This window comes from Neomonachus schauinslandi, chromosome 2 (genome assembly GCF_002201575.2).
Source record: "Neomonachus schauinslandi chromosome 2, ASM220157v2, whole genome shotgun sequence".
Lineage (NCBI taxonomy): Eukaryota > Metazoa > Chordata > Mammalia > Carnivora > Phocidae > Neomonachus > Neomonachus schauinslandi.
This window is the reverse complement of record NC_058404.1, coordinates 179,310,729-179,321,179: the sequence shown is the minus strand read 5'-3', so window position 1 is coordinate 179,321,179 and position 10,451 is coordinate 179,310,729. Positions and strand designations below refer to the sequence as shown.

At 37.8% G+C, this 10,451-nt stretch overlaps 1 pseudogene; it reads left to right on the top strand.

Moving 5' to 3' along the window:
• The first annotated feature begins 1,573 nt into the window (after nt 1–1,573).
• On the top strand, nt 1,574–1,767 carry LOC110580191 (annotated as a pseudogene).
• The last annotated feature ends 8,684 nt before the right edge of the window (nt 1,768–10,451 follow it).

Here is a 10,451-nt window from a genome sequence, read left to right as displayed (position 1 = left end):
CTGACCCAGAAGAGACACAATTCTCTTTTGTGGGTATGGCCCACAAATAGTCACAGGGATCCTCCCAACAATAGGAAAAGCAGAACAGAACATTCAGGCTTGCATGGGCCCAGACAGCCAGTAGAATTAACTCAGTAGTAATACAACTATAAGGAGTTGCATTTGATTTGATCTTCAAAGGTGAACAAGAATTGGACATGTGGAGTTTGAGGAAAGGTTTTCCCAAACAGTTGGCACATCATGAATCTAAATACAAAATGGGCATATTGTGTACAGAGAAGGAATACAAGGAGTGTCACTCAACCAGGTATGTGCCTGATGTCAAAGAAAAACTGCACTGGACACTTGTTAAAGGTATGAATGAAGATTTTATTCAGAGTACCACAGTTGGAGAAAAAGACACCACTACACCCTGAGTATAGCTCAACTAAGAAAAGGTGACTAAGGGAAAACATAGAGGAAACAAAAGACTCTATAGGAAAAATGGAAAAGTGCACAAGAGCAACAAGTGGGAAATCAGTGAAAATGATTTGGTATTGTGGGTTGGGACAATGTGCGTTTTGTAGTTTGGCAGCATTGCGTTTTTTTAAGCAAAACTCAGCATTGGGGCTAGGGTCATCTTTAGGGACAAAGACTAGTACACCTGGAAGCCAGTCTAAATTTTGTGAAGGGGTTCCTCGGTCATGCAATCAGTTAAGCATCCGACTCTTGGTTTTGGCTTAGGTCGTGATCTCAGAGTTGTGAGATTAAGCTCCCCATTGGGTTCCACACTGAGTGCAGAGTCTGCGTGAAATTCTCTCCCTCTCCCTCTACCCCTCCCTCCACTCCTGTACTCATGCATTCTCTCTCTCTCTCTCTCAAATAAATAAATAAATCTTAAAAAATATAAATTTGGTGAAGTCTCTTAGCTCATTTGTTCAAATGCTCTGTGCCATGAGGGAGTTCACTTTGATAAAACCGAAAGACTGAAAAATGGTAGGAATCAGATCATAAAGTAATTGCGCCTAGTTCCTACATCCAGACTTTTATAAAATTTTGGGAGTGGAAGACTCATATGATCTGAATTTGGATTTGATAAGGTGGATATGGAGACTGTAGTATGATGAGTTACAAGGGAAACGCAACTAGGAGAATGGCCAATTTGAATCTTGGTGAAAAAATTATGTGAGAGATTATTAGGAGTGAATGGGATATCGTCTAGAGAAACTCACCACTCACTGTTTTCCTTTGCAATCACAAAACTCTTCTGACATCAGACATGTGGGGTTTACCCCATCCCAATCAATTCTCTATCGCTAGCTAGACATTCTACAATTCAATTCAGTTCTGACACTAATCAGAGTTAGCACAGACCCCATAGGTTAAGAGCTCAATACCACAAGACTACCTCCCACTCTAGATGTCAACCACAAGTAGTAGGTCCTCACATTACCCATAAGTTCTGTTTGACATGACTACAAATCACGGGTTCCCACACCCCCCCCCCCCGCCACCAGGTTCAAAAATTTGCAAGAGTAGCTCATTGAACCCAGGAAAAAAGTTTACTTACCTTTGAAAATTTATCATAGACACCATGTTCCTGTCCGCGGTCACCTTTGCCAAGAGCAAGTCAAAAACCATTCTGGTGAAAATGCTGAGCCAAGCTGGGACAGGTTACTCCTTCAACACTAAGAGAAGCCAACTATGGGGAAACTGACTCTCTTGCATTATGATTCATTGAAAACAAAAGTCCTCTTTGTGGAACAGAAGAAAATATGTTCCCTCTAAACAATGGATTGAAAACGAATTTGATCTATAAATGAGAATACTGAGGGTGGGATACTGATTCAGAAATTCTGCAGCATGTAATAAAAGAAGAGGAAATGGCATAGAATCACTGCCTCCTGTGATTTGAAGGCCATTGTGAAGAAAAACAATGTACTGAAAGAAAGTTCTTCATATTAGGACATATATCACTGCATCACATTTATTTATCTTTCTGGATATTTTATAGCCCTTAATAAAAAATATTGAAATAAAAAAAAGAAAATTTATCATATAGGCTATTTTAAAGGATACAAATGAATAGCCAGATAAAGAGATACATAGGGTGAGGTCTGGAAGGGTCCCAAGTGCAAGAGTTTCTGTCCCCACGGATTTGGAGCGTGCCACTCTCCAGGCATGCTGAAGTATTCACTAACCTGGAAGCTCTCCAAACCCCATTATTCATGGATTTTAATGGAAGTTTCACTGAGTAGATATGATCAATTATTGACTCCTTTTCCAATCCCTCTCTCTTCTTTTGAGGATGGGAGCTAGGGTTGATAGTCTAGGCTTCTAACCATGGTTTGGTCTTTCTAGTGATTAACCCTCATCCCAGAGCCCATCAAGAGCCTCCTCATTAAAACAAAGATGCTCTTATCACCTAAAGAAATTTAGGAGCTTGGGGCGCCTGGGTGGCTCAGTCAGTTAAGCATCTGCCTTCAGCTCAGATCATGATCCAAGGGTCCTGGGATCGAGCCCTGCGTTGGGCTCCCTGTTCAGCAGGGAGCCTGCTTCTTTCTCTGTCCCTCACTCTGCTGCTGCTCTCTCTCTCAAATAAATAAATAAATCTTAAAAAAAAAAAAAAAAGAAAGAAACTTAGGAGCTTTGTGTCAGGAACCAGTGTAAAAGAGCAAATATTAGGAGAAACTGGAGTATATAATATATTTTTTCTTATTTTTTTCAAAGGTAAAAACTGAGATATAATAAATATGATTATGATTTTGGAAACAAGGGGAAGGGGAAAAATAAAGAAGGACTCAAAGTTTTTCAGCCTGCATAATTGCTAGAAATGATTGTGATATCATCATGAGAAATAAGGAAAAGAATAAGAGGATCTAGTGTGAAAATAATTTCCATGTTTTTAATTAATTCTAAACTCTCTGCTTCCCTGGTTTGTTTATGATCAGAGCTACCCCTTTCCATTGTCTTGCTCTGTGTGGTATCATAGGGGAACTTATTCTTCAGCCAATAAGAGTCCCTATCTTCAGGTTTACAGGCATTGTCTCCAGCTTTACCTACTCTGTGGTTGTAGCTGCCTCTGGATAGACCTGTGGGCTTCCAGCATTGGGTGGATGCCCCTATCTCCTGGGCTCTGGTAACATGGCTTCCTCCCTTTGTCTCTCCTGCCTCGTGGTTAGAGTGTGCAGATGTGTAATCAGCAAATCACCTCATTGTCCCTTATTGGCTTTTCAGCTCTCTCATGAGCTATGTGAAAAATTTACTGTGTTAATTCCCTTAGTTTGAAACAACAGACTGGTTTCTGTTTTCCTGACTGGACTTTGACTGAAACATATAAAAACAAAATCATAGGAGATGTAGACATACCAGTGGTTCATAATTTATGTGTGAGTGTGTGTGTGTGTGTGTCTGTGTGTGTGTGTGTGTGTGTCTGTGGCAGGGGTGGGAGGGGAAGTGGGTAGAGATCTCTGATCTATTTTGGAATCTGAAGACAGCTCTAGACCCTTCCATCAGCTGTACCTATATGTGTACACACACACACACGCACACACACACACACAGATAGATTGGCAGACCTATACTCCCAACACTTTTCAATATAAGTATAAGGCCTCACTAAGGCATGATCTGTGGACCTCTACTTAACAATTCTTGTTTCCTTCACGTTTTTCTTCATTCTTTTTTATACTACTGCTGAGGATTTGGGTTCTATGTTGAGGAAATATTTCCACCAGTTTAATCTCCATTTAGGAGTCATGAATACCCATGAAGATGCAAATTATGGCTTAAATATATTATATATTAATTAATTTTATGGGCTTTCTGGTCAGTGTGAATATTGTGAAATCTATCAAAGTTTGAATTATTTTGTAGATCCTTTACTGAAGTCAATGTGTTAATAGGAATTTTCTTTGTCATGGTTTCATTAAATAAACTGAATACAGGGGCGCCTGGGTGGCTCAGTCGTTAAGCATCTGCCTTCGGCTCAGGTCATGATCCCAGAGTCCTGGGATCGAGCCCCGCATCGGGGGTCCCTGCTCCGCGGGAAGCCTGCTTCTCCCTCTCCCATTCCCCCTGCTTGTGTTCCCTCTCTCACTGTGTCTCTCTCTGTCAAATAAATAAATAAATAAATAAATAAATAAATAAATAAACTGAATACAAAGCAATCTGGCTTTCATCTCAGTTGGTAAAAGTTGGAGCATAATTAAAGGCAACTAGGGGCATCAATCTATATGTTACAGTTTTTTTTTTTTCTTCCTATAACAAAACAAGATTTTATTTAGCTTCGTGCAGTCAATAAAAAGAAAGGTACAATGGATCTGAACTATTGTGTTTTGACCAGAAACATGGTTTCTGGAAAACTTTGACCTGGCTCTTGGCTAATACTTCAAAATAAGGGATTATAGAGAGTGCTATTTCCTACCAGGAACATCTCGAGCTCTTCTTGCTTTCTATCTTCTTGCTTTTTGCACACACCGTTTCCCATGGCACACGTGATATTTTTCTGGCACAAAGGTCTGATGATAGTGTCGTGTAAATGTTTACCCAACACAGTATTAGCTCAAAATTTTCTTCAATACATTCACTGAGATTTGATCAAGCTATTTCCCTTCATTCTGATTGACTTACTCTCTGCATGTTTGTCTAGATCATCTTAACCTTAAAATTAGGTCTGTGATTTCAACATTCAGAAATGGAGGGCATGAAACAACACAGATGGAGCTAGAGGATATAATGCTAAGCGAAATAAGTCAAAGACAAACATCATATGATTCACTCATATATGGAATTTAAGAAACAAAACAAACTAGCAAAGGGAAAAAATGAGAGAGATAAATCAAGAAATAGACTCTTAAAAAAATAGAAACAGCTCTTAACTACAGAGAACAAATTGATGGTTACCAGAGGGGAGGTGAGTAGGGGGATGGGTTAAATAGGTGATGGGGATTAAGGAGTACACTTGTGATGAGCACAGGGTGATATATGGAAGTGTTTAATTACTATATTGTACACCTGAAATTAATATAACACTGTACATCATCTAAGTGGAATTAAAATTAAAAAAAAGAGAAATGAAGGATATACTTACCATTGAGTGAGCCATTGATTTAGCAAATTCTAATGCAGTAGCTATTGGTTCTATCATTGTCCTTCAGGGCAGATGAGGAAATTCCTGAACATTTAATTTTTTACTGGCAATAAATTTATGTCACCATTGGTTTAATCACATAACACTACTTATTGTTTATTCAAGATGTACCAACATTGTATATGGCATTGCTGTATGCACTATAGTTATATAAAATGAAAAAGTGGGGCACCTGGGTGGCTCAGTCATTAAGCATCTGCCTTCGGCTCAGGTCATGATCCCAGGGTCCTGGGATCAAGCCCCACATCGGGCTACCTGATCAATGGGAAGCCTGCTTCTTCCTCTCCCACTCCCCCTGCTTGTGTTCCCTCTCTCACTGTGTCTCTCTCTGTCAAAGAAATAAATAAAATCTTAAAAAAAAAAAAAGAAAAAAGAAAATGAATAAGTATGTTTTATTTTAAGGAGTTAACAATTGCATGTTAACAGTTTTCCTTCTAGGGTATATTTCTCTCTCAATGGCCTTGAATTTCTATATGAATGTTGCCTATTTGTGATTCTTGGAGTCAACTCAGCATGAAGAACAAATGTAATTCTAAATAAATACTCATATATACAGAAACATACTTTTTAAAAATTTTATTTATTGATTGATCTATTTATTGTTTGAGAGAGAGAGAGAGAGAGCAAGCGAGCAGGGGGAGGGGTAGAGGGAGAGGGACAGAGAGAATCTCAAGTAGGTTCCACACTGAGAGTGGAGCCCGATGCAGAACTCTATCTCATGACCCTGAGATCATGACCTGAGCTGAAATCAAGAGTCAGATGCTTAACAGACCCAGCCACCCAGGAACCCACTTTATTTTTTTAATCAAGAAATCATTCTATCACTGTCTTACATGTTTATGTAATCAGACTAACCTCACAGGGGAGCTTACAGAGACTTCTGAGGAGAAAAACATGCCTATAACTTTTATGATCACTTAAGAAATTGTCATAGATAAATTTTGCTAAATAGAATTATTCATCTCATTACATTTATACAATTGATGTCTTTGCTGTGTATCTGCCTTTGTCACCTGGTTCTTAAATCAAAGTTAAATGATGATGAAACCTATAGCCATACTACTCTTTATGTGTTTCCTTAAAACAGAACACATATTAAAATGTTGTAAATAAATATTTTTAAATACTAGATCTAAAAAGAATGAATCTGGTATTAGAATCACTATAAGGCACAGATTCCTTTGTGTTTGTCAACTACTGACCTATAATAAACCACCCCCAAACTGAGTCTTAAAAGGATAAGTATTGGGGCGCCTGGGTGGCTCAGTTGGTTAAGCGACTGCCTTCGGCTCAGGTCATGATCCTGGAGTCGCTGGATCGAGTCCCGCATCGGGCTCCCTGCTCAGCAGGGAGTCTGCTTCTCCCTCTGACCCTCCTCCCTCTCATGCTCTCTGTATCTCATTCTCTCTGTCTCAAATAAATAAATAAAATCTTTAAAAAAAAAAAAAGGATAAGTATTTATTCTTACTCAGTTTCCAATTATTCATTCAACTGGGTTGTCTGCTTCAAACTGCTCATATACTGGCCCAGCTCTGCTGACCTCTGCTGGCCTTGGTTAGGATTAGTTCCAGGCCATGGGTTCAGTTGAGGTCTACTGTAAGTGCCTTTTATTTTTCGGGGACCATCAAGCTACTCAGCATGTCTTCGTGGTAAAGGCAGAGTACAAGAGAGAGAGCCCAGTGCATATGTACATGTCAATCCTCTGCTTGCATCACATCTGCTAATATGCCAGTGGCCAGAGCAAGTTACAAGTTCAAAGATAAGGAAAAGGCAAAAGTACTCCTCATGTGGAAATAAAATGTCAAAGAACATTCTAAGGGGCGCCTGGGTGGCTCAGATGGTTAAGCGTCTGCCTTCGGCTCAGGTCATGATCCCAGGGTCCTGGGATCGAGTCCCGCATCGGGCTTCCCGCTCCTTGGGAGCCTGCTTCTCCCTCTGTTTCTCTCTGTCTCTCATGAATAAATAAATAAAATCTTAAAAAAAAAGAAAAAAAGAACATTCTAATGTACACCACAGCACATAATAACCCCATTTTCTGAGTTCTACCCAAAAAATCTCACTAAAAATTAGAGGCTTGAATGAATTATAATGGTGATTAATTTAAAAAAATGGTCTTTTGACTCCACAGTCTGTGTATTAACACTTTGTATCACCGGCTTCTAGTGTAGTGCGTCCCACATATGAGGCATTCTATAAACATTTACTGACAGACTGGATGGGTGACATCGTATAAGACACATATATATGCTGCCAACATTATAATGCCCAACCAGGAGAAATAGTTATATTCTTGTACCTAGAAAAAAAATTTTTCCACACAGTACAAAAAGAAATATACATATATCAGGCTCATTGAAAAACAATAATGAAGATAATTCTCACTGACTCACCTTCCATGGACATTCTCCACTGTATTAACTCTCCTGGAAGAAGTTGCATTAATTGTTAGATATTTAATTAGATTTGCATTAATGGCATAAACATAATATGAAAATTTACTTTGATTCATGTTGTCATTTTGGGATTACTAATCAACTGAGAGGTATGAATAATCATGGCAGGGGACTGAGATTTGAGGATTGAGATTTTTTTTTTTTTTAATGAATCTGGTATCATTAGATGACTATATAGTTTAAATTATACAATGTGATATCCTATTAAATCATCCCATATGAGTCAATGCCCAGAAGACTATTTTTGTTCAGGAAAGAATAACTCATTTTTGAGGACCTTAGGAAGGCAAACCTCATGTTTTAATGAAAGGTCACATCATAAATCCACTTAATTCCTTCATTTTAGTGTAAGGCAGAATCTGTTATTCCCCTTCATTGAGAATAAAAGTGGTTTGAAAAAATAAATAAGACTTTGGATTTAATAACTTTGAAAAATTCTGTAATTTTAACTCATTTTACCAATTTTTTTAAAGATTTTATTTATTTATTTGAGAGAGAGAATGAGAGACAGAGAGCACGAGAGCGAAGAGGGTCAGAGGGAGAAGCAGACCCCCCGCCGAGCAGGGAGCCCGATGTGGGACTCGATCCCGGGACTCCAGGATCATGACCTGAGCCGAAGGCAGTTGCTTAACCAACTGAGCCACCCAGGTGCCCACCAATGTTTTTATTCATAGTTATTATTGGCAAAGAACTCAAAGTGACTTGGGATCTATGTCCCAGTTTTTTTAGTATCAGCTAAATGAGCTAATTCTTCCAATAATACATATCTTTTCCCACAACACACACTTGCTAGTGTGAGTGCATGCACACACACACACAAATACACTACATCTACATGTCCCTCTTTACCACTATTTATTTTGGCTTTATAAAATCTCTTAAGTTCAGGATCAAAGTCATTGTTCTGATTTCTGTATCTCTGATGAAATCATAAAATGCTTTCTTCACTGCCTCTCCTTAGAAATAATCATTATCACATTCTTACACTGCTCTGTAATGAATGATTGTGTGCCTTTCACTATCTTAAGAATACCATGTGTCCCCAAAGTCAGGAACTATGTTTTGAATCTTGGTCTATGTACAATGTCCATCACAAGGCCTTGCTCAGATTTGTTTAAAATTTGTTTTCTGGGGGTACCTGGGTGGCTCAGTCGTTAAGCGTCTGCCTTCGGCTCAGGTCATGATCCCACGGTCCTGGGATCGAGCCCCGCATAGGGCTCCCTGCTCGGCAGGAAGCCTGCTTCTCCCTCTCCCACTCCCCCTACTTGTGTTCCCTCTCTCGCTGTGTCTCTCTCTGTCAAATAAATAAAAATAAAATCTTTAAAAAAAATTGTTTTCTGAACTAAACCTATAGATTTAATTGGAATAGTCTCTTCCAAAGTACCCACTGATTTTTGTCTGAAGTGAATTTGCAATTTCTCAGTTTGCTTTTTATGATTAGGTTTGCAAACTTTTTTCGCCCCCAATGGATTCTGAACACACTATAATCAACATTTTTATAATTTTGAATCATAGAAACATATACACAATTGGTAAAATATGTACTATATTGGTTGGGGTAAGTATTCAGCTGAACTAGAAAAGCGTGATAATAATACAATAAAATGGACACATGAACAGTTTGGTAAGTAATGCAGATGCTTTATTTATGATCTATGTAATTTACCTTATTTTAACTGGGTAACTTCCTTTTTTCATCTATCACATGATGGGACTGAGAAAAATAACTTTGAAAGTTCTCTCCATTTCCAAGAGAAATATAGTAAAATTTTTTAAAAATCTATACAAAATAACATTTTTGTTTTTTATAGTCACTTCCTATGTGCTTTTGATCTAAAGTCAAAATTACTAGTTTAAATATATGTTAGGTTTTTAGGGACACCTGTGTGGCTCAGTCAGTTAAGTGTCCAACTCTTGGTTTTGGCTCAGGTCATGATCTCAGGGGCCTGGGACCCAGTCTTGCATCAGGCTCCATGCTCAGCGGGGAGTCTGCTTGAGGAATTTTCTCCCTCTCCCTCCACTCCTCCTCCTGTTCACGTGTCTCTAAAATAACTATATAAATCTTTTAAAGAATGAATGTTAGTTTTCAGTATTCATCAGTTAAAATTGAAGTAGAGAAATATTAACAATAATGACTATTAGAAACCCAAGGCACTGAAATTTTTTCCCAACTAATTTTATCAGAGCAGTACCTATATAAGATTCAAAGCCACACTTTGAGTTTTATTGATGTCACATATGCTTTGAAGTTCTATTTAATAGAATTTGTAAGCTATCCATCTCTTTATGTGTATATGTCATAAATATTAAATAAACGACATGTTATCTTAGCTGTCACCAGTAAGGAGTTAGGTAACAGATGATTATTGAACTTTTTTCATTTCAAATATGTGTACTGTACATATAAATCTTCAAACTATAATCATAGGCTATAGAACAAGGAGATACAGAATTGACAAGGTAAGCACACACTGTTTTAAGAGGGTACTACTTTTAAATGGCATAAAATATTTTCACAAATTGATTTGTTTAGGGGAACCATTTAAAAATATGTTGTCATAATTATTTTAGAAACAAAAGTAATTTTTATCATTATTTTGATTTTCAGTGTATATTCACATATTATCCCCACAACTATAACATTGAGTTGCTGAAACAAAATCAACATCTTAGAAATAGGGAAATTAAAGTACAAGAAAAATAATTGACTTAGAGCATTATTTATTTATTTATTTTTGCATTGTCGACTTGGTTAACCTAGAATTGTTTCCTAGAATCCTCTGTCCTATACTCTACTTTGTTAATTGGCCCAAAAGATAAATCTGTGAAAGTTTCAGAAGGTAAAAGTGAACGAACAGTCTTTACTC